The sequence below is a fragment of the Triticum aestivum genome, chromosome 5B (assembly GCF_018294505.1).
Source record: "Triticum aestivum cultivar Chinese Spring chromosome 5B, IWGSC CS RefSeq v2.1, whole genome shotgun sequence".
In the NCBI taxonomy this organism is placed as follows: Eukaryota; Viridiplantae; Streptophyta; class Magnoliopsida; order Poales; family Poaceae; genus Triticum; species Triticum aestivum.
This window is the reverse complement of record NC_057807.1, coordinates 366,867,692-366,892,650: the sequence shown is the minus strand read 5'-3', so window position 1 is coordinate 366,892,650 and position 24,959 is coordinate 366,867,692. Positions and strand designations below refer to the sequence as shown.

At 49.5% G+C, this 24,959-nt stretch overlaps 1 long non-coding RNA gene across 1 annotated transcript; it reads left to right on the top strand.

The window, feature by feature from the left end:
• Window positions 1-21,897: 21,897 nt before the first annotated feature.
• On the top strand, window positions 21,898-23,953 carry LOC123111895 (uncharacterized). Its single transcript, XR_006454872.1, has 2 exons — window positions 21,898-22,494; window positions 23,491-23,953. It is a non-coding gene; the product is annotated as an uncharacterized lncRNA (long non-coding RNA).
• Window positions 23,954-24,959: the final 1,006 nt, after the last annotated feature.

Genomic DNA, 24,959 nt, shown 5'->3' with positions numbered 1-24,959 from the left:
CGCTTGGTGTCCGGTTCTGCTGCAAGCACGGCCGCCCCCTTGCACTTCACGTCCTTGACCTTGGGCTTCTACTCTTCTGGGTCGGCGGCCGGCAGCTCGAGGAGGGAAAGGCGTCCTTCCTCAGCCCTAGCGCACTTGGTTGCCAAGTTGAACAGCTCAAGGGAGGTGCACAGGTCTTCATGGATCGCAAGCTCTTCTTTCATCTTGATGTCACGCACACCGTCGGAGAAGGCTGAGATGATGGCCTCCTCAGACACCCTGGGGATCTTAAGGCGAGCATTGTTGAAATGCTGGATGAACTTCTGCAGGGTCTCTCCTAGCTGCTGTTTGATGCGGCGCAAGTCGCTCATGGCCGGGGCCCGATCGCGTGTGCCTTGGAAATTGGCGATGAATCGGGTGTGCATCTCTTCCCAGGAGGAAATCGTGCCAGGAGCCAGGTTTAGGAGCCAGGTGTGGGCACCGTCCTTGAGCGCCATGGGGAACCAATTCGCCATGAACTTCTCGTCCCCGTTGGCGGCTTCGATGCCCAGCTCATAGAGCTGGAGGAACTCCGCAAGGTCGGCCGTGCCGTCGTAGCATGGGGCAAGTCTGGCTTGAACTTGCCCGGCCAGGCCACGCCGCGCAGCTCGGCGGTGAAGGTGCGAAAGCCTGCAGTGGCCACTGGAGGCCTCGGGTAACGGAGGGCTTGATCTTGGAAGTCTCCGTGCGTTGCCGCCAGGGACAGCGCGGGGTCTTGGCGCGCTGGAGCAGGAGCACGGTCGTGACGAGCCGGCACGGGGAGCGCCCGGGCAGCTTCTTGGGGACGAGGGATCTCTTGGCAGCTCTTCTCTTGTTGTGCTGGTGCCGGACGGAGCAGTTTCCGTCCAGGGGCCACGCGCCTTGGGGCCAAGGCGCCTTCTTGAGGGAGAGGCGGCTGAGGTGCCCCCGGAGCTTCCTCGCCCGTGCAAGGCGGGGCGCGGTGCAGTGAGAGGAATGGAGCAGGGGAGCCCCCAGCAGCGCTGACGAGCTTGGTGATGCGGGTGAGCCACTCGTCGTAGAGGTCGTCGAGACTGTAGTGCGGGAGTTCCCACGCCAGGTGCAGCGCGGCGTGCGCGACCGCAGGAGCGCGACGGGCGTGGGACGAGGAACCGGCTGGAGTCAGCGACAGGGTGGCGGTGCGGCCTTCTCGCCGCACCGAAGGATGCAGAGACGACGCCTACTGCTTGTTCCCTGTCGGGCCGGTGGCAGCGTTGACGGCAGGCAATGGGGAACGACGACGGCACCCACCGACGGGGGCCGTCTGGGCGACGCGAGTGGCGAGGGCGGCCCGGCGCTCGGCGCGGGCTCGACGAGCGTCTAACATGGATGCGAGGGGCGGCAAAAAACAGGGCGACGGAAGGCGGATTCCGGCGCACCCCTACCTGGCGTGCCAAATGTCGGATTTCGGATTCCAGCAGACCCTTTAGGTTCGAATTCTGGGGTGCACGCGGAGATCGCACCTCCTACCTACCTATGTCTCGTCTCCTCGCAAGGATCTAAACTACACGAAGAGAAACACAAGGGACACGAGGTTTATACTAGTTCGGGCCACCATTGTGGTGTAATACCCTACTCTAGTTTGTGGTGTGGTGGATTGCCTCAGGGGCTGATGATGAACAATACAAGGAAGAACTGCCTCGCGAGGGGTGTTCTTGTGTTGGTGGCTCTGGCTAGGGTTCAACCGCTCGATCATTCTGGCTCGGCTTCGACCGCTCTCCTCTTGCCTTGAGAGTGGCTAGTCCTATTTATAGGGCGAGGCCCTGGGCCTCTTCCCAAATATTTGATCGGAAAGGGCGCCAACAATTGGACATTTTGAAGGGGAACATCTAGTACACTTATCCTGACTAAAGTCGGTCCTCGCCTGCCAAAGACTCTGGCGGTGACACCGGCTTGGGCTCCATGATGACCTCCATCCTGCCGCTTTGCTGGTCTTGGTCTTGTTGCACCGAAATGGTTGCCTTTGCTTGATACTCTTGCCTGCGCTTGCTCCCTTTGCACCAAAGAGGAAACAAGGACTCTGCACAGGCCAGCGCCCGCCTGGCGCCCGCTTGGCTTTGGTCGTCATGGCTTGCGTCATGGGCACCTCGTGAGGTACCCCGCCTTGATCTCTCCGACTCCTCGCGAGCCAGCCTGATGAGGCCATGCCTGAGGAAGCTTCCTGTCGTCCGCCCCGCGAGGCTTGGCCCCTCGCAAGGGTCTTGAGCTTGTGTTGATGAAGATGGGCCGTACTGTGCCACCCCTTGAGCAACGCCGCAGGCCGCAGACAGGCAAGTCTAGGTACCCCCGTTCCCAGAACGCCCACAGTGGTGGTGCCGGTGGGTTGCGCCGGGTCCAGGCTTGGCCAGAGTGCGCCTCGCCGGGCGACGAGGAGGCCGTGTGCAGGAGTCCACCGGGCCCGCCAAGGTGGGCGGAGCCGGAGCCGGCCGACTTGGCGAGCTGGTTGAGGCGATCCTGCTGGGTGTTGGCGGCGTGGAGGAGCTCACACATCCGCACGATGCGCTCCTTGAGCTCCTCGCCCGCGAGTTGGTCGAGGCCGACCGCGGTTGCCTCCGCAGCGTGCATGTTCTTGACTGGGGTCTCGTAGAGGGTCCGGACGGCGCCGAAGGCCCGACCGATCGCTCCTCCCCGGGCGTGAGTATCAGCGGCCCGGCTCGGCTCGGGCGCGGCGGGCGTGAATCCGTGGGCGGCGTCATTCTCCATCTGAGCAGCTTCCAGGCGACGCCTGGTGGCGGCCAGCGTCTCGGATAGGTCCAGCATCTGCTGGCGCCTGTCCTCGAGCTGGGTTCGGGCTTCAGCGACGTTGGTGGCATCGACATCGGTGCCGATGGGGATGCGGAGGCTCTGCATTGCGACGCGCAGCGGGTCGGACGGCTCCGTCCATGCCGTGGCGGCCGCGGCTTCGGCAACTCTTCTCGCCTTGCTCGACGAGGAAGAGGCGCCATCGCCGGTGACGAAGACCTCCACGTGGGCGTCCATCACCCCGGCAGTGAATCCGCCGCTAAGAGAGAGTGGGGAGTCGGAGTAGCGCATCAGAGATGCACAGCACGGTGAAGGAGGCGGCGAGCGCGCTGATGACGTCGTCCGCTAGAGCGATGGACTCATTGGAGTAGGTGACGGGCCTCGTCCGAAGCATGCTTCCGGCCAGCTCCTCGAGCTGCCCCATGGTGGGCGCCAACTGTCGTGGTGGGCGCACGGCAGATGCCAAGGGATGGCTAAAGAGAGGAGGAGGCTCGAGGGCCCTGGTGGGCTCCGGAGGTGGGGTTGATATGTGCGGGCGCGGGACGCCGGACATACCCAGGTTCGGGGCTCTCCGGAGAGATAACACCCCTAGTCCTGCCGAGTTTAGTTGGATGATTGATAGTACAATGTTGCTCCTGGAGCTTTGTGAGGGAGAAAGGAGGCTGGCCAAGGCTTGGGCTGCTCCTTCTCCTTGGCGTTGCTACGCGGTGGCTAGTCCTATGCTTGCGTGGGTTTCTCTTTCTTGCCTTCATATCTCGTATTGCTTCGCATCGCATGCCTCTGTAGGCGTGGGCTCCTGGGGGTTTTATAGATCAACCCACCTAGGGTTACAATGGTAATATGCCGAGTCGATGGGTCTGTATTGTCGGTGTCCGGGGTACCGGGATGGGCCCCGCTTGTGGGCCTGTGGTTCGCCGGGTTCCCCTAGGTACGGGCCCCGCGTACCTAGGGGGACTGTGTGTCGTCTTGTCGATCGTCATGGCGTGGCCGAGTCGAGCCGCGCACAGTGTTCTCTGTCAGGCCGCCGCTTGCTGTCGTCAGCGGTGAGGGCGGGAACACTATTGCCGTTCTAGCCTTGGTCAGCGGGTGGGTAAGGGGCACTATTGCCATGCTCCGGCTGACCACAGGCATGGGCGGGAGCACTGTAGTCTTGGTCATCGATGATTGAGGTCTCGTCCATTCGTACGGCCTGGATGGGACGGGAGCTAACCCGTGGCTGGGTTGCCGTGGACGCCACGGGTGGGATGGCTTGTTGGGGACGCCACAGTTGCGCCGGGTTAAATTGCCTTGCTCCTGCTGCTGCGACCGGGTCAACGTACCTTGCCGAGTCGAGGGTCTTGGCCGAGTTTCGGTCCTCGCCAGGTCGAGCGACCCGGCCTGGCGCACGCCGGTTTGCGGGGCGATGCGGGCCCCGCTATTTTCGAAATACATCCGGGTTCCGTTGCCTGCCCGGGGTTCATCCCCCCGACAGGTGTCGACAATCAAAACACAAGCATATGCAACAATATAATGCATGATCATGGCATGTAGATGTGATGTTGTTTGAGCTAATGCAGTTAGAATTAATTAGGTTGAAGTCCATTTGAACCAAAGGTTCAAATGCAACTCCAAAATAAGCTCTTATAAATGCCATTTATATGTTTTCACTTATACAGTAGGTATAAGTTGGTTTGTCATGCATGAAACTAGTACGGATGGATAGATTGAATTTTTCTGATGATTTTCATATATAATTTATTTCAATGTGAGCTACGGTTGAATTCCTATGATTTTTAGAAGTTTATATCATTTTCTGGATTTTCCTGATTTATTTTAAAACTAAAAAAGAATAATTGCGTCAGCACTGTGGCATGCTTGCGTCAGCAAGTCAACATCGCTGACTGGGTCAAACCTGACGTGTGAGCCCCATGTGTCAGTGACTATGGCTAATCCTAATTTAAATTAAACCTAAACTGGATTAGTTAACAGGGTTGGCCCCTTGCGTCAGTGACCTAGGGTGGTCAAACCCTAGTCAGACAGGGTCAAACCCGGTCAACCGGGGCTAACCCCACTGGCGACTCGACGCCGCCGAGGCCAGACGCGGCGACGGGCTGCGGAAATTGCCCTCCGGCGACCATTCGGGCGGTGGAGACCACGGGCAAGGAGCTGAGCCTCGTCCGCGTTGGTTGGAGCAAGTGAGAGGACGCGGGGGTGCCGGAGCTCGCCGGAAACGAGCTCGAGGCGATGGCCGGAGTTCGGCCAAGTGCGCGCGCAGCATTGTGGTGCACGGCAAGAGCTGCGGTTGGTGGTGTTAGCTTCCTGGGGAGCTACGGAGCGTGTTGACGTGCGCGGGCGCGAGCTACGGTGGCCAGGACGACTGCAGCGACATGAACGGCGGCGAGGTGCTACGGCTGAGGTGGCAGAGGGAGCTACGGCGCGCAGGCGGCAAAACAAGGAGGGGGAAACAAAGCAGGAGCTCACAGCGGACTCGAGGGGCTTCACGGCGCGCTCAGGGATGCACTGGAGTCGGCGGGCGGCGATGGGGATCCACAGCGGCCGGAGGTGAAGAAGGCAACGGCGACGACTCCACGGGGCGCTCCGGCTTGCGTGGCTCGACGGAGAGCTTCAGCGCGAGGAGGCGGAGCTCTTGGGCTTGTCGGAGAGGCGAGGCCGTGGCGCTGGGCGCTGCAACAATGAGCAGCGGCTACGGTGGTGCTCGGGAGGGTGAGAGGGAGAGATCCAGGGGAGGAGGGACAATGAGAGAGAGTGAGAGAGGTGCGGGGTGTCGCGTGGCGTCGTGCGGGTGTTCTAGGCGGCGAGAGGGAGGACAGGCAGGCAGGTGGTGTGGCGGCACGGCCGTGCGCACGCGTCGGCCACACGCCTGGCCGACTGGCGCCAGGAGGACGACGACGCTGATGGGCTGGTCCAGCTGGGCCGCACAGTGCTGGGCCAGCACAGGAGTTGGGCCACAGGTAAGTGTCAGGTAAGTTTTTCCATTTCTTTTCTGTTTTCTATTTTTTTGACATTTGTTTGATTTAAAAACAATACTAAACCATTTTATTTTCTTATGCCAATTTTTGTAGGGGCTAGTGGTATTATTCCAGAGCTCCTCAACGACTAGCATGATTTTTGGACATATATTATATATATATATATATAACATATATATATATATATATATATCCAAGGCACAATAATTACTGGATTAATCCAAATGGCCAAAATAATTATTTATGAGCTCCTAAAAATATTGGTTTGATTTTTAGCTCTGACCAACATTTTCAGAGAGCAACATGAACAGTTGCTTGGACCTTTTTGGAGCAATTTTTATCTGGGTGATTTCCAGAAATGATTTCTGAGGGTTTCACAAATCCCCATTTCAAATTTAAATGCAATTTAAACATGATGCACAAATGACTAGCTAGTCTTGAGCATACCACAACTAGGGATGTGACAACTCACCCCCACTTGAAAGAATCTCGTCCTAAGATTCAGGGGTCGATGGAAAAAAAGTGGGGTACTCCAGTCGAAGACGACCTTCTCGCTCCCAAGTAGCTTCTCTCTCAGAATGATGGGACCACTGAACCTTGAGAAACTTGGTGTTATGACATCGGGTAACACGCTCTGCTTGATCAAGAATGAGAATCGGATACTCTCGGTATGTGAGGTTATCTTGGAGATCATGCGTTTCGTGGTCCACTCCACGGATGGAATCCGAGAAGCAATGCCTGACTTGAGATACATGGAAGACATCATGCACTCTAGAAAGATGTGGGGGCAGTTCCAACTGGTCGGCAACCTCTCCTTGTTTAGAGGGAATACGAAAATGTCCAATGTATCGAGGAGCCAACTTGCCCTTGATACCGAAACGATGGGTACCCTTCAAAGGAGTAACCCGAAGGTAAGCTTTGTCACAAATTTCATAAGTCATTTCCTGATGACGACGGTCATACTGACTCTTTTAACGAGACTGGCCTGTTTTCAAGTTCTCATGAATGATGTGAACTTGCTCTTCTGCCTCCTGGATCATGTCCGGTCCAAAGAATTGCCTTTCGCCGGTTTCTGACCAGTTCAAAGTTGTTCGACATCTTCGTCCATAGAAAATCTCAAAAGGAGCTTTCTTGAGACTGGATTGATAGCTATTGTTATAAGGAAACTCGGCGAAAGGAAGACATTTCTCCCAGTCCATACTGAATGAGATAACGCAAGCTCTAAGCATGTCTTCGAGAATTTGGTTGAGCCTTTCCACCTGACTACTCGACTGAGGGTGGAAAGCGGTGCTGAAGGAAAGATGGATTCCCATGGCAGATTGGAAACTGTCCTAGAAATGAGAAGTGAAAAGACTACCGCGATCTGAATTGATCTCTAGTGGAACACCATGAAGTGACACTATTCGAGAAATATATAAGTCGGCGAGCTGACTAGCAGTGATACTCTCTCGAACAGGTAGGAAGTGCGCCACTTTGGAGAGTCGATCAATGACTACGAAGATAGCATTATTCCCTCTCTTGGTCTTGGGAAAGCCAGTGATGAAGTCCATACCAACTTTATCCCATTTCCACTCATGAATAGCTAAAGGCTTAAGGGTGCCAGCAGGTCTCTGATGCTCTGCCTTAACGCGACTACAAACATCACAGTTAGCAATAAACTTAGCAATTTCTCTCTTCATCCTAGTCCACCAGAACCTCTGGCGTAGGTCCTGATACATCTTAGTACTGCCGGATGAATTGTGAGAGGAGATTCATGCGCCTTTTTAAGGATCAGTTATCACAGATGTTGATTCTTGGGAACCACCAAGCGGTTCCCAAAGAAAACAACACCTCGATTATCTAAAGAGAAACCACCAGCAATACCCTTGGCAATGTTTCTCTTGATCCGAGTAATCCCCGTATCATGCTTCTGAGCTTCTATGATATGATCCACAAGAGTAGGTTTCACCACCAAGGTATGAAGGAATCTGTGAGGAGCAATGTGAAGGTTAAGCTTACAAATTCCTCGTGGAGAAGTGGTTGGCCCTACTGCAACATGAGATTGTTGCAATAGGATTTACGGCTTAGCGCATCAGCCATGACATTAGCTTTGCATGGGGTGTAGGTAATCCTTAGATCATAATCTGAGATCACCTCCAACCAAAGTCTTTGCCTAAGGTTCAAATCTGGTTGGGTGAAGATATACATGAGACTCTAGTGATCGGTGTAGATCTCGCAACGTTTACCAAGAAGGTAACTGTGGCCCCCGGCTCAGAGAAACCGGAATGCCCCGTATTCCAGCCCAGAGATCAAGGAGAAGTCTCTAGAATACGGCACTGCTTGACATAGAACAAATCAGCTCTTATTACAAAGGATAAATACACAGGCCTCATGTTACAAAGAAGCACATCAGCACGGCAACACTACGCCTGCGATACTACACTTGCTCTATGCTAGCAGCGGAACAACTCGTAGCAGCGGAATACTTCTAGCAGCGGAACAACAACGAAGGGGGTGAACTCCACTCCGCAGGGACTCTGGCTGGGACATGATCTAGCTCGCATGAACGGAAACCACGACAAGCAATCAAGCAATCATGGCATCACCTGCAATCTGGCATGACACGCCAAGTCAGTACATTGAATGTACTTGCAAGCTTACAACAACCAAAAACATCAAGGCAAGACAATTAACATAGCATTAAACAGGTTAATTAAATTAACAACTACCATGATGACAGCAACTAATAATCATGATATGAACTACTAGAATACTGATAAGCCATCATCTCAGATCTCAAGTACCACATAAACCATCTCACACTTGGCTAACCGGCCAAGCAATATACCATCTTGGTCACCTCGTAACCAAAACAAAACGGTGATCACTCATGGATCACAAACGGAACCACACCAGGTTCCACGGGTTACCTCGTAACCGAACGGTGATCACTCACAGATCACAAACAGAACCACACCGGGTTCAACGGGTTACCTCGTAACCGAATGGTGATCACTCACGGATCACAAATGAAACATCCACATGATCACCTCGTGACCACATCACAAACTGAATGATCCTCCTCAACATCATCCCAACATCATCATCATCATCCTGCCAAACTGTTACAGCTCACAACATCATCATATACATCACCTATAAGTCATTCAGTCATGTGAGTGTTGATCGAACGGTGTGACCTAGTACGAACTTATGACCATGACCGAGGACGTGGCTATCGATAGATTAAACACACACACTCTGCAGAGGTAGCACAATGTATCCACACCACGGAACCCATGGCCTCGCACTCCTATTCGGGTGGACCAACGGCGTTCCGATAAAACCGATCTACTACCATGACACTCTCCCGGCCACTCCGACTAACTCCCAACTGGGCTAAGTTATGGGTGGCCCCATGTCTACCCCAGACACCAATAGCCACCGTCATGGCAAAACGGTCCCAAACAGGGACAAGCGCTCTCAATACCAACTATGGGCACACAAGGCTTATGCCGTCCTACCTGATCAGGGTAGCGCTCGCGCATAACCTTCCCTCGTTGGAGGCACCGGCGAGAGGCATGACAATAGCATCGCATTAGGGCCTTCCCATAAAAGGCAAATGTGGTTGCACTGGAAATCCCGGTTCGGTGGCACCTGACCAACTTAATGACGGAATTTAACCCCAAAATATAACTGTGATAACTGATACTCCGATATCAACTATCAAACTATAATCCAAGTCATGGCAATATCCAACAAATAATCCAAGCATAATACCATCATACCAAAATACTCCGAGGATAGCATAACACTACTATCATGATGAATCTGAAAACAATAATACTACTACTCCAATATGCAAGAACAAGCTATCCAACTAAGATCCACATGTAAACATCATCCCCGAAAATAATACTCCAAGCAACAGTAACAGAACATCAACTAGCATCATGAAAATAATCATACTAACCACTAATAATCCAAAGGCAGCATGACCTTCAAAGTGATACTCCAAAATATAATAATAGATACCATCATGGAAATAATCATAATACCAACCACAAATACTCCAATGACAACATGATACTCATCAACTACAACCATATCTCCTAGTAATCCAAACAATAGCATGGCAACAACAAGATTAAAATAATACTCTAAGAAAATGCCATGCACAAAGTCATGTAGCTAAAGCAATATTTTAGACAAGTTCAAAATAAACTAAACCATGTCACTGCATTACAGTGATGCAAATGGAGGGTGGGCTTGCCTAGGGTGGAAGAAATCACCGGGAGAAAGTGCGACAAGCTCGTGGAAAGAATTACCGGAAATCATTCTCTCTCGAAGGGGGCTGATTAAGGGCAGGGGCAAATGGTCATTTTCAGAATGTTAACACATGGTGAAAGTGGTTCCATCAGAACGGGCTCGACGAAACGAAGAAGTGAGCGTTGGATTCACCTCAAACGGAGTTACGGTAGCGGAGTTATGAGGTGTAGAAGATCAAGGATTTTTCTGTAAAAATAATATTCACAGTCGGGTCCCTGAGTGGATAAGGCAGAGGCGTAAAATTAGAAATACGCTTTCGGAAGATGAAAACGCACACCCAAAATGCGTCTCCACTTATCTGACGTGGCGAGGCAGGGCCGGGGCTGGTCAATGCTGATGTGCGAGTCCCACGCGGGTGGGGCCCGTCACTTATCTACGCTGGACCGACGGGGTCAACGCATGAGGGGCTGACGCGTGGGGCCCGCGGCCAGCTGGCAGGGAGGGGCGCCGTCTCCTTCCTCTCCCCGGTCGCGCCCGCGCCTGGCCAAGGCAGAGCCGGCGCCGACGGCGACTGCGGGCAGCTCCGGCCACCTCTCGCGTCGTGCCACCTACCGGAGTGCTCAGCGGGATGAGCCGCATCTTCCTAGACCATCGGTTTTCACCGGAAAGGTCAGGGTCGAGCAGGGATCCCGCGGCAGTGGACGACGGCGTCGCGCGATGATGGAGCTCGCAGACAGAGGCCACCGGAGGAGAGGGGAAGTTACTGGGGAGGTTCGCCGGAGTGGTGGGATCTACTGGTGGTGGAGAAATGGAGGGAGAGGCTCGGTGTTGGGCTAATTTAGGCCGAAGCCGAGGCGGACATGGCGGCCATGGAGAAGGAACTCGAGCTCCTCGAGCTCGGTGGACTGGTCAGGCAAGGTTCTAGGAGAGTGGTGAGACTGGTGGAGTTCTCGAGCTACGTGGGGAGGGGCTACTTATAGCCGTGGCCAAGGAGTGTCGCGCTGGCGTCACTGCGGATGCGTGGCCGGCACCGCGGATGCGTGTGCGCGTGCTCGAGCTCGGGGGAAGATGACGGTGAGACACAGAGAGGAGCCCACGGGGCAGGAGGAGCCTGCGGAGCACGGGGAAGAAGAAGACGGTGACGAACAGAGCCAAATGGCCACTGTTCTCCCATGGTCACGCTGCGGCGAGCGTCAGTGAGGAAGCAGACGAAGGGGGAGAGGGGTCCAGAGGAACAACGGCGACGAGATGAAGCCAAGGGACATGCTTACGCGCGCTAAGATGACGAGAAGAGGAGGGGCCCGAGCAAGAAGACGTTCTGGGCGCGGCCATTGCACGCCAAAGCGGTGATCACCGTGCAGACTTGCATCAAGAAGAGCCAAATGGATGGCAATTGTTGTCTAGGGGTAAGTCCTTCCTGGGGCGGTTTCAACTGCGGTGGTAGCTCAGTGAAAACTGCTCTGGTTAAATGGTAACCAACCTTTGAAGTTTACTATAGTAAACTTGATCAACTAAGTGTGATCAAAAGAGAGATGCTATGGGTCAAATGTTATGTCTGGGGTGTTTAGGCTAGGAAGAACTACAATACTAGAGATTTTGGCAGGAAATGGACCAAGATTTAATATAGTTGATTTGCAACTGCCACATCTGGTCATAAACTAAATTTGGATGATGCACTCACATGGTGCGATGGAATGGGATGCAACTTGGCAAATCCTCATGATATGGACATATAAAGATGTTGTTAAAAGCTCATGCCAAATGGACAAGCCAAAATGGCACTTTCTTCACAAACATCATTTCTGTCCAGAAACTTGGAATAATTTTGGTGATCAAATGGCTCATTGAAATGATGCCAAATTGGGTGGAGAGATGTTTGAAGAATTATCTGGTAATTTATCAGGATTTTTGAAGCAATATAAAATACACTTGCTTCACAGCCTGGAAATATTGTCAGAATCAAAGATTTGCTCCTATGCTCACATAGATGATTGGATGGGGCTGCAAATTGGTGGAGGGGGTTAATATGATCACATTAAGGAGTGTGCAAAAGTTTAACTCATTTGGATACTCCTAGCTAGTACTTCGTTCACAAAGCCTTCTGTCTGACAAAAACTTTGAAAATTCACTGAGGAAGATTAGCTAGGAAAATAAAGTTGAACTTGTGCATGAGGCAATTATTTGGACATATAAGCATGCCCAAAAAGTTTGGGAGCCACTAGGAAAAATATATATGATACTTCCTTCACAAAGTGCCATTCAGGGCAAAATAGAAAAAGGAATATTGGGAAATTATTTTTGAACTGGCCAAGGAAATATTTGGACATATTTGAGCTATATATGACCTAAAGGAATTATGAGAATTATGTTGGGATCTTTGGATGGACAGAAATATAGGTTGCTTCACAACCTAGGGTGGATAGGGTTATTCCTTTAATAGAAAAGGGAATATTCCCTAGAAAAGAATTTTAGGGTTTGGTCAAGGAGTGAAGTGACATGATCTTGGCAAGGTTTTGAGAATGATGAGCCACTTAGGAGGGGGAATGAGGATGATTTCCCAGGTGGCAAGGCCCCAGAACCACTCCAAAAATAAAAAGAGAGCAAAAACCAAATAAATCAAAAGAAAAAGAAAAGGGCCAAAATCCAGGCTGTTACAGTAATGTCGCCAGGTCTTGAGTGCATAGACTACGGCTGCAAGCTCTAGATCATGCGTAGGATAATTCTCCTCATGTGGATGCAACTATCGAGATGCATAGGCAATCACATGACGATCCTGCATAAGAATGCAACCTAGTCCCTGTCGTGAGGCATCGTAGTAGATAACAAAGTCCTTAGTGAAATCTGGAGGCACAAGTATGGGAGTAGAAGTCAGACATCTTTTCAGTTGCTGAAAATTGTACTCACACTATGGGCACCACTCAAACTTTTTGTCTTTCTTGAGAAGTTCCAAGACAGGTTTGGCCACTTTGGAGAAGTTTTCAACAAAGCGGCGGCAATAACTGGCTAGACCAAGGAAACTCCTAACTTGTTTAACAATTTCAGGTGGAGTCCAATCGAGAACGGCCTTCACTCTCTCGGGGTTGACAGCAATGCCCTTACCAGAGATCACGTGGCCTAGTTAGGTCACTTCTGGCAACCAAAATTCACACTTTGAGAACTTGGCATAAAGGCGGTGTTCTATGAGTTTTTCTAACACAAGTCTAAGATGTTCAGCATGCTCTTCTTCGTTCTTCGAGTAAATAATAATATCATCGAGGTAAACCACGACAAATTTATCTAAGTACTCCATGAAGATCGAGTTCATCAAGCAGGAGAATGTAGCTGGAGCGTTGGTTACACCGAAGGACATGACGGTGTACTCGTACTGGCCATAACGAGTGACAAAAGCTGTCTTGGGAATGTCCCCATTTCTGATCTTGATTTGGTGATAGCCTAACCTCAAATCCATCTTGGAGAAGACTGAGGATCTAGCGAGCTGATCATACAGGTCGTTGATCCTGGGAAGCGGATAGTTGTTCTTCATCGTGACCAAATTAACGGGACGATAATCTACAACCATCCAGTCCGTACCATCCTTCTTCTTGACGAAGAGGAAGGGACAAGCCCAAGGAGAAGAACTGGGACGTATGAAACCCTTTTGCAAGGACTCATCAAGTTGTTTCTTAAACTCGGCTAGTTCTAAGGGTGCCATTTTGTAAGGTCTCCTAGAGATTGGAGCGGTTCCTGGGATAAGATCTATGACGAACTCTACATCTCTGTCAGGTGGAACACCTGGTAGTTCCTCTGGAAAGACATCCGGAAAGTCACGGACTACCGGGATATCTTCAAGGTCTGGAAGAGGGCTGCCATTAAGAGAATACAGCTGACGCCTTGCAACTCTAGTGGAGACAATGACTATCTTGCCAGATGGGTGTGTAAGCTGAACGGACCTGGTGTAACAATCAATCTTGGCATGATGAGCTTTCATCCAGTCCATACCCAAGATGATTTTAATATCTATAGACTTGAAGGCTATAAGTGATGCAAGGAATACAAGTCTATCAACAAGGATTTCGTTACCATGGCTTACACTAGAAGTTTGCCATTTGGATCCAGGAGTTTGAATGACTAGCGGAGAGGGAATATCACAAAATGACATGTTGTGCAAGCTAGCATAGCTTTCAGAAATGAAGGAGTGAGATGCTCTAGTATCGAACAGAACCGATGATGGATGACAATTAACAAGGAGTGTACAAAGAACGACATCTGGATCATCATGAGCGTTTTTGGCTAAGACGTGATGCACACGTCCACGTTCATTGTGAGCTGGCTTGGCATTGATCGTCTTGCTTGATGGCTTAACACAACCAACAGACTTCTCGGGCTGGGGTGGAGCATAACTAGTATGAGAGCAGTCACGTGCATAGTGTCCTGGCTTCCCGCATGTGAAGCAAGTTCCTGAAGTTGGACATGGACCCGCACTGAGAAGCGGTCTACCAGTAGGCCTAGGTGGAGCATCCGACTGAGCTGGGTGGGGCGCCAGATAAGATGGTCTTGGTGAATATCCAGAAGGAAGAGCAGAGTTTGGAACCCAAATCTGGTGCTTCTGCGAGCTAGAGCCGGAGGAAGATCCCAAATCACGGATGTGTTTACGAGACTCCTCCTAAGTGAGCTGAGTTGTCTCTGCATTAATGGCCTTGTTCACAAGAGCTTGGAATGTATCACAATGATGCAGGTGGAGATCATGACAGAACTTGGGGTTGAGACCCTTCCGGAACCTAGCCTGCTTCTTGGCATCCGTGGACACCTCTTCTGAAGCATAGCAAGCGAGGTTCTCAAACTCTCTGCTGTAAGCATCAACATCCATCTTACTCTGGGTGAAACTATAGAACTCTTCTCTCTTGCGTTCAATGAGGGCCTGGGGAATGTGATGCTCGCAAAAAGCCTCAGTGAAATCCCTCCAGGTAGGAATCTAGTCAGCTGGAAGCATAACCTCATAGTTCTGCCACCAAAGACTAGCAGGACCTTCTAGGTGGTATGTGGCATAGGTGACCTTGTCATCTTCATCTACGTTCGCGGAACGCAGCTTATGAGTGATGCTACGGAGCTAGTCATCTGCATCGAGTGGCTCGATGGAATGATGAAAGGTGGGTGGGTGCAAGACGATGAAGTCTTGGATGGTTGCAGACTCTTTGAACTGACGTGCGGTGTTCTCCTCGATACGTGCCAACAAGCGGTTAGACTCACGCTTGTTTCTCTCCATCTCTAACATGAAATCTATCAACGAAGGTGGGTCGGGAGGATCCTCATACCTACCATCTCCGTGGTTCTTGCTACGAACAATAGAACTTCGCTTAACTGAAGACATCCTGAGAAATGAAACCAAGGACGGAATCAGCACCAACTATAGGATGTAGAATGTAGGACAAGGAAATTAGTATCTCTTGAACCCCTAGGGCAATTCCGGCAGCATAACCGTAGTAGAATGCTCAAAATGGGACATCCTGCTAGAATGGAGTAGTACAACAACTAAACATCACCAGTCAAGGTTTTGAGATCATACTAAACAGGCTACACCAGAAGTACTCGAAACTGGGATATGACTCTGATCAACCAATCCTATGGGACTACGGAGTAGTAACACGTGATCCTGATAGACGGAAGAGCAACCCTAGTTCCTTAACCCTGTAGGAAAAGGTAGGATGACTCAGATCAGAAGGCCATGAGGTATAAGGAGTAAAAAGAGCCTTATGTTCCTTCCCACAACCAATTCCCTTATAGAACTAAAGAATTTCTAGACTCAACTTCGACCAGTTTGGCTTGGTAATCCTACAGGCAGTTAGGCTCTGATACCAAAGTTGTTAGGACCCCGATTCTATGCCACACCGATCTAGCATGTAACACCTCATATCACTTTGCGGCCTTACGCACGGTATTCCCATGGGTGTCGCCTTACCATGCACGGGACCGTTTGCGCCTTTTGGCACACGTATATAATAGTGTCGCTAGCATCCATATGACAAAGAACCCGGGCTGACATGGCTAGTCATGAACCCAAAGTGGCACTAACTTACAGGGATAGGCATACATGACCCAGCAACGAATGTGTTGGTCATCAACGAGTGAATCCGGGTTGTAGCAGCTGGGCTAGCAGGACTCCAGAGAATCCGGGCTGTAGCAGGCTAGCAGGACTCCGGTACACACCGCATGACATTTCCCCGAAGGGACAGACACAGGAACGAAGAAGGACACATGTCGGCCAGCCTAAGTGTTCCGGAGCAGTAGCAAGCTACCAGGGCTCAATGAAAGCACTAGGAGACATTTCCCGGTAAGAGAGGCTACTAAGGATAAACAACTAGATAGTCAGATCCCACACATATCAATACACATTACACGTATGCATAACATGCCAAGTGTGTGTTGTACAATGTGGCATCACAACATAACTCAACAACTCATATAGGTAAAGACTCAGAAGAGTCATCATAGCATTATTACAAGCAGGGGTCACATGACCCAACATTCAGAGCATACAAGCAACAAGCAGAAGCATTACATGTCTGAGTACAGACATCTACAAATGGAAAAGGCTGAAGGGCCTGGCTATCTACAACATCCGATAAAGATCGTAGCTGAGGTACAAGTTACTTGTCAAAGTCCATGTAAACTAGTAAGACCGAAGTCTCTGCTGCAAAAACATAAATAAAGCAATGTGAGTACAAAGGTACTCAGCAAGACTTACATCAGATCCTATCATACATGCATTTTTATCAATAAGGTAATGTGGGGTTTAGTTGCAGCAAGCCAGCTTTGACTCAGTGGCTATCCTATTCTACGACTACAAGGAACTTCTTTGAGGTGAGGCAACGCACACGAGTCCACTAATCACCACACAATACACCACTATGGATTCATCCCCGTCTCCCTATGAGAAGGCCATCCATAGCACTCACACTTGTCTTAAGCATTTTAGAGTATCCACTTCAAGTTGTCTATGTACCACGTAAGCATCCAAGAAGTCCATAACCGTGGACCCAGCTATTCGAATAGATCATGTTAACCCTGCAGGGGTGCACTTCTTCACACACACTCTCGCCACTTAAGGCCATGTATACGTCATGTATCTCGGCAACCTTCAAGCGGAAGCCTGGCGAGGGTGTCGGCCATGACCTGGCTAACCACGCAATACTCTAGTCCAGGTTTATCGCCTATTCGGGTTCTATCCACAAGGGAGTCCGGCCAAGGTTTCCATCATGGCCCCAAACAATGTGAACAGGGTTCCCAAGCCCACAACCGGGTGCCACTTAGTACATCGTGCCACGTGTGCCTAGTCTGTCCCAAGCCCACCCTTCCGGGTGCCACTTGGTAGAAGAATAACAATGCCTACAAGCACTAGAAACTAGTTGCAACTCCTAGACAGAGATCAAGTCGGTTAATAAGTCGAGAGGGGTCGAGTTACCGGAACCCAATGTGTGGTAGTAGCTATTCATTGGACAATATACACATAACTTAGTGCTTAAGGACGGTTCAAGTGAGACAACCCACCATGTACTCCTACATGGCCTCTCACCGCTACCTTTACCAAATCATGTTCACACACTTCTCTCTCAGCATCAGAACATAGAGCACTGCACTCCAATTCATTCCCAATGAATCAGACCTGACACACTCAAAGCAATGGCAGGCATGGCATGGTAGGAACACAACAATGGCTTCAATCAACTCCTACACATGCTAGTGGGTTTCAACTATTTGCTATGGCAATGACAGGTCATGCAGAGGAATGGGTTCAACTACCGCAGCACAAAGTTGCAATTGAATCATTGTTGTCCTAATGCAATAACAGAGAGTAGGAGCGAGAGAGTAGGATTGTATCAGAATGAACAAGGGGGTTTGCTTGCCTGGTAGATCAATAGGGGAGGCACTGCTTCACAGACAGGTACCCTCGAGCACTCTCCGGAGCAGGACCAATCGAGAAGGAACTGTGTCGACAATCAAAACACAAGCATATGCAACAATATGATGCATGATCATGGCATGTAGATGTGATGCTGTTTGAGCTAATGCAGCTAGCATTCATTAGGTTGAAGTCCATTTGAACCAAAGGTTCAAATGCAACTCCAAAATAAGTTCTTATAAATGCCATTTATATGTTTTCACTTATACAGTAGGTATAAGTTGGTTTTTCATGCATGAAACTAGTACAGATGGATAGATTGAATTTTTCTGATCATTTTTCATATATAATTTATTTCAATCTGAGCTACGGTTGAATTCCTATGATTTTTTAAGTTTATATCATTTTCTGGATTTTCCTGATTTATTTTAAAACCAAAAAAGAATAACTGTGCCAGCACTGCGTCATGCTTGCGTCAGCAAGCCAATAGCGCTGATTGGGTCAAACCTGATGTGTGGGTCCCATGTGTCAGTGACTGTGGCTAATCCTAATTTAAATTAAACCTAAACTGGATTAGTTAACACGGCTAGCCCCACGTGTCAGTGACCCAGGGTGGTCAAACCCTAGTCAAACAGGGTCAAACCCGGTCAAACGGGGCTAACCCAACCGGCGACTCGATGCCGGCGAGGCCAGACGCGGCGGCAGGCTGCGGAAATCGCCCTCCAGTGACCATTCGGGCGACCGAGACCACGGGCGAGAACCTGAGCCAGGTCCGTGTCGGTTGGAGCAAGCGGGGGGACGCGGGGGTGCCGGAGCTCGTCGGAAACGAGCTCGAGGTGGTGGACGGAGTTCGGCCAAGTGTGCGCGCAGCGTTGTGGTGCACAGCAGGGGCTGTGGTTGGCGGCGTTAGCTTGCTGGGGAGCTGCGGAGCGCATTGACGTGCGCGGGCACGAGCTACGGTGGCCAGGACGACGGCGGCGACATGAACGGCGGCGAGGTGCTACGACCGAGGTGGCAGACGGAGCTATGGCACGCGGGCGGTGAAACGAGGAGGAGGAAATGAAGCAGGAGCTCACAAAGGACTCAACGGGCTTGACGGCGCACTCGAGGATGCACTGGAGTCGGCGGGGCGGCGATGGGGATCCACGGCAGCCGGAGGTGAAGAAGGCGACGGTGACGGCTCCACGGGGCACTCCGACTTGCGTGGCTCGGCGGAGGGCTTCAGCGCGAGGAGGCGGAGCTCTTGTGCTTGTCGGAGAAGCGAGGCCGTGGCGGTGGGCACGGCAACGACGAGCAGTGGCGACGGTGGCGCTCAGGTGGGTGAGAGGGAGAGATCCAAGGGAGGAGGGAGAACGAGAGAGAGTGAGAGAGGTGTGGGGCGGTGCGGGGCGGTGCGTGGCGTCGCACGGGTGTTCCAGGCGGCAAGGGAGAGGACAAGCAGGCAGGTGGCGTGGCGACACGGTCGTGTGCACGCGTCGGCCACACGCGTGGCCGACTGGCGCCAGGAGGACGACGACGCTGATGGGCTGGTCCAGCTGGGCCGCACAATGCTGGGCCAGCACAGGAGCTGGGCCGCAGGTAAGTGTCAGGTAAGTTTTTCCATTTCTTTTGTATTTTCTATTTTTCTGACATTTGTTTGATTTAAAAACAATACTAAATCATTTTATTTTCTTATGCCAATTTTTGTAGGGGCTAGTGGTATTATTCCAGAGTTCCTCAACAACTAGCATAATTTTTGGACTTAGATTATATATATATATATATATATATATATATATACATCCGGGCTATTCTGTTACGCGTAACAGAATAGCCCAGATGTATATATATATTCTGTTACCCTTTTTGAACTGACGGTTTCAGGTTGTTGTACTGATGTTTTGGAAGCGGTTGAACTGATGCTTTCAGTTTTGCTTAACACATCGTTTTCTTTAGTTCAAATTCTTTTTGTAATTTTTTTGTCGGAACGGGGCGTGTAATATATCGTTGAAAATCTCTTGACAACCATATTTCAAGTATATTGAACATTTTTGCAAAATCATTATGGTTTAAGAGCAGTTTCGAAAAAATCGTTTTTTTCAAAACCAAAAACGTGAATCGTATTTTAGACTCAATTTTCAAACCGTTTGTCAGAATTGAGCAAAAAAGACGGCGTTGGAAAGCTGGTGAAAATCCGCATCTTCCATATATGTATTGTTTTTTCTAATTCTATATGATTTAAAAGTAATTTGAAAAACGGTGAAATTCTGGGCGAAACATATTTTCGCGATTTTTTGCAAATGGTTCGTCGGATTTTTGGGAATTTTTTTGCAAACGGTTCGTTGGATTGACGCAAATGATACGGCGTTGGAAAGCTATGGAAAATGCGCAACTTTTTTGTATATAAATGTTTTTCTAATTCCTTACGGTTTAGAAACGAATTCGAATACGGTCAAATTTGATTTTGAACGCGATTTTTTAAAAAGTTTATTGAAATATGGCAAATAATATACCGTTGGATAGCTATCGAAAATGTGAAACTTAATCATGTTGAATATTTTCTCTACTTCGCATCCGTTTAAGAGTAATTTTGAATACGGCATGACGGATCATGCTGTTTTCTCGTCTGAAAAACAAAGTAGTCCTACTGATATATGTGTACGTTTGTACAGAGCTATTTTTTATAGAGTAATTTTGAATGGTTCCGAAAAAGGGTACTTGTACTGATGCTTGCATGGGTTTGTACTAAGCGTGTTTTCACTAACTAGACTTTGCTCTGTTTTGCTCATAAGTTTTCAATGGTTTATTGTATCGTCGCCCCTTTACTTGCATGGTTTATATCATCGAACTGAATGATAATTTTTCAAAAAGAAAATGTTTTTTTTTGAACTAAACTTTTTTTACAATGATGTTCTGAACTTTTCTTATTTTATGACTTGTACTTTTCTCATTTGAATTGCATGGGGTTTCTTTTTGCTCGAACTTTTACAAGTTGAATTTCTCTCATTTCTTTTGTTCCGAACAGACCACCGTTTTTAACTTGTACTGATCAATATTTTTTAATTCAACCATTTTTCTTTCTAGAACGGACGAATGTATGTTCGAGAAAAAGAGTACTTGAACGGATGTATGTATGTTTTTGTACTGAGCGTGTTTTCACATCCTGAGCGTGTTTTGTGACAATATTCTAGACTTCTCTCATTTTGAACTTAGCTCCTTAGCGACCGACCACAAAACAAGAAGTTGTACTGTTGAGCACAGCCGGAGGTGCACTACGGCGGGCACGTGGCGGGAGGTGGTGCGCGATGGCGGGCGCCATGGTCGGGAGGTGGTGCGTGACGGCGGGCGCCATGGTCGGGATCGACGACGGTACTGGTCGCGCCGGCCCGGTGGCGCGATGGTGGTGGGTGGGGATGAGGGTCGCCGAAGATGGGGGTTGTCGGGGCTGGGGCCGTTATGGATGGTTTCTTCGGGGATGGGGAGCGCCGGGGCTAGGGGTCGCCGGGGGTGGGGGTCACCGGAGCTGGGGCTCGCCGGGGTGGGGGTCACCGGAGCTGGGGATCGTCGGGGGAGGAGGACGGACGGTAGCGCGGTGGTGAGGAGGCCGGCCAGTGGCGCGGTGGGGAGGAGGCCACTCAGAGGCGCGCTGGGAGGAGGCCGGCCGGCGGCGCGGGGGGAGGAGGCCGGCCGTAGGCGCGCTGGGAGGAGGCCGGCCGGAGGCGCGCTCGGAGGAGGCCGGCCGGCAGCGCGGTGGGGAGGAGGTCGGGCGGCGGTGGGCATGGGGAGGAGGTGGTAAGAAGGATCTGCGGGGAGGGGTCAGGGTAGTTTTCTTCTTTTGGGCCGGCCGCCCCTTATAGGGACCGAGGATAACAAAATAATATTCTGTTACAGATAACAAAATAGTCCAGACATATATATATATATATATATATATATATATATATATATATATATATATATATATGACAACACTATTTTAATCCCAGGATTAGAAGAGTTATTTGGATCATGGCGCGCGTGTATAGAGGCCGAGCGGATGTTCCCGAACCCACCTCGCTATCGTACCTTCCCGCGCCCCCACTCCCTCCCAGATCTAGCGAACCTTCCCACGCCCCACCCCCTCTTCGATCCAGCCACCCACCCCGCCGGCGCCGGCCAGCCCCCGCCCCGGGAACCAGCCGTCGTGCCTCTCCCGCCCCGGGAACTTGCCGCCGCACCGTCCGCCGCCCTGATAATCGACCGCCGTGTCACCCCTGCCTTGTATTGCGCCGCCGCCGGGGATCGCGCCGCCGCTGCCGCTGCCTTCGCCCTCCACGCATCACGCCACCGCCGCCGCCACTCTCCCCGGATGGCGCCACCACCGTCTGCCGCTAGCTACTACTACCTCTGCAATCCTCCGCTAGCTGCCGCTGCAGTCCACCGCTAGCTCAGGCGGGGGAGGCAGTACTTCTCCGGCTACCCCCGCGTCACCTGTTGCCGCCCTGAACAACGTCCGGACACCACCACGGATTGCCCCTGGTGCTGCTCGAACTTCTCCACGCGGGCGACTGGTTGCTCGAACTTCCCCTTGTCAGCCATGGTGTGCCTCTGTAAACTCTCATGGCGGCTCCTCCCCTGTAGTACAAGCGAGGTCAACTGCGGCTCGATGGAGACGCAAAAATTGTGGTATGCACTAACACAAATCCTCCAGGCTGCATGTATCGTTAGCGGCAGAAGCTAGTTCAGTTACGAATTCTGACATATGCTAGAGGAATTTCCTTCAATCCAAACCGAGCAGAGCTTGTGGCATCTCTTTCTTATTTTTTCCGTGTGAAAAATTATGAGAAGGAAGAAATTGTCTCGCTAGATGAGCAGTTCCAGTTTAGTTCTTCCTACAGATTCTTCAATTTTTATTTCCCAAGTATTATGTTCTCTTAGATATTAGATTAGTACTCTGTCTTGCAAGCAAGGATGCTCCGAAAAATCAAACATGTGATGCTTGATACACCATGGCTCAAGTTCTCTGCAAATTTTGTTGAAGGTCATCGGCCTATCCTATTGCACGGACGTGTTGTACGCCTTGGTCGTCTCTTTCCTGGTGACGAGCGTGACGGTGACGCCACATCCCGCACTACAACCAGGCGCCACCATCCGCCCGAAATATGCCGGCAGTGCATCTGAAGACCTTGTCCGTCCTTGAGCACATGTTCCACGCAATCAGACGCACATACACAGACAGAGCTGCACCCCGTATACTTGAGCTTCAGAGCTTCTGAACTCTCTGAATTTGTGTGCATGTTTTCTTTATTCTGCCATTGCATAGCTCCACCACTAAATTTGAAAATTCAGTCAATGCTTATACTTGATAAAAAACAGCAAGAAAGAGTGACATATTATGTGTGTTTTTCACGGAAGTGAGCTGGGAATTTAGATGTTCCTTGTCATAATATTGAGGACATCGATCATTCAACTATTTATGTTATCCTTCGTGCTCTGACTTGAGTGAAGTTATGTGAACTAGCATAGTATATTGTTATTTTCTGATTCTGAGTCGTGGCATACAGTCATCACACAAGGTAGTTGCAATATACTGGAGCATATTACGCACATAGTTATCCTGCCTAATGCCTAAAGTGATACCTTTTCAATTTTTGTGCTGAATACTAAACATAACTATTGTAGGTCTTACCTGACCCATGGTCCCTTGCTACCACGTAGCCTCTTCCCAGTGGGGCCCCATCGCTGCAGCACTCAGCGTGTTTCGCCGCTGCCAGCTTTGGCCGTTCAACTGCACAGCCCCAAGAAGTTCGGCTGAGCCACTCGGTTCCCACTGCTGTAGCGCCCAGACGAGGCCCAGGTCCTTAATATTCCAGGCTCCTACTTTTGCAGGTATTTGAGTTTCAGCAGGTATTTGAGTTCAGCGAAAGATTTGGTGAGAGACAGTGTGAGCGATCTGCACCACTGCTTATTATTTCGGTTCAGATTGGCGAATCCTCACATTGCCGGACATCGACCATGCTGCTCCTGTACTGATGAAATTTTGCACGAGTTAATTTTGGATGGATCATGTGTCTATCATCGACACTTTGTTTGTGTATATGCGAATGCATCTTCTTTCTATCAAAAACATTTGTGTTGTTTATCATGTGGTATGTACCCAAAAAATTCTTTTGGCCCTTGTTTGATATGTACAATAGTTCAATCTTGAAAAATTACACATTATGCGACAAAAGGTGTGGAGTGGGAAATATTAAATCATCCATTAAGAAGTTTCATGGATTCTCCCTTGAAAAAGAAATGTGGGAAATGCTAAATCTCTTGAATTCACATTAGAAAAACAGGAAGTTCAATTACCAAACTTTATTCAGTACATAAATATATATAAAACAAAAAATAGGAAAGGAAAAAAATACGGAAGCTCAATTACCAAACTTCATGAAAAAAATATGGAAGTTCAATTACCATATTGTTTGTGTTCTGGAAGTTAAAAGGAAACTAATCGAAAAAGTTAACATGACAAAACCAAAGGAAGTCTAGGATCTTAAAAACCAATAAAATGCCATGACAAAATCATTCCTTTCATGTGGGCTTCGTAGAAAAATGTTGCATTTTCTGGTTGCATGAAGGGTAAAATGTTTCAGTATCACAATCGGCTTATATTTCATGCTTTTTTGAAAACCATATTTTTCTATAAGAATAAAACTAAGAAGTTCAAATTAAAATAATGAAGAAGTTCGACGTTTATAAAAACTCAAATTTTTATGAACCGATAAAAACAAACAAGTTGAATTAAATTAAAATACCAATTCAAAAAGTCTATAAACAGAATGAATTTTCCCCATTTTTAAAAAAATGTGGAGGGGGTCCAATATTTATGAAAAACTTAGGATATTTTTATGCTAAAAAAATAAACCAAGAAGTCCAAATTACAACATAGAGAAGTTCGATATTTATAAAGAAACTCATATTTCCTTGTTAGTAAAGAATAAAAATGACGAAGTTCAAATTCAAATAAAGGAGTAGTTCAATATACAAGAAACTCAAATTATTACCATTTCTAAGAAGAATAAAACTATGAAGTTCAATTTACAAAAAAAATGTTTGATGCTTATTTAAAAACATATTTCCTTTCTAAGAATATGACTAAGAAG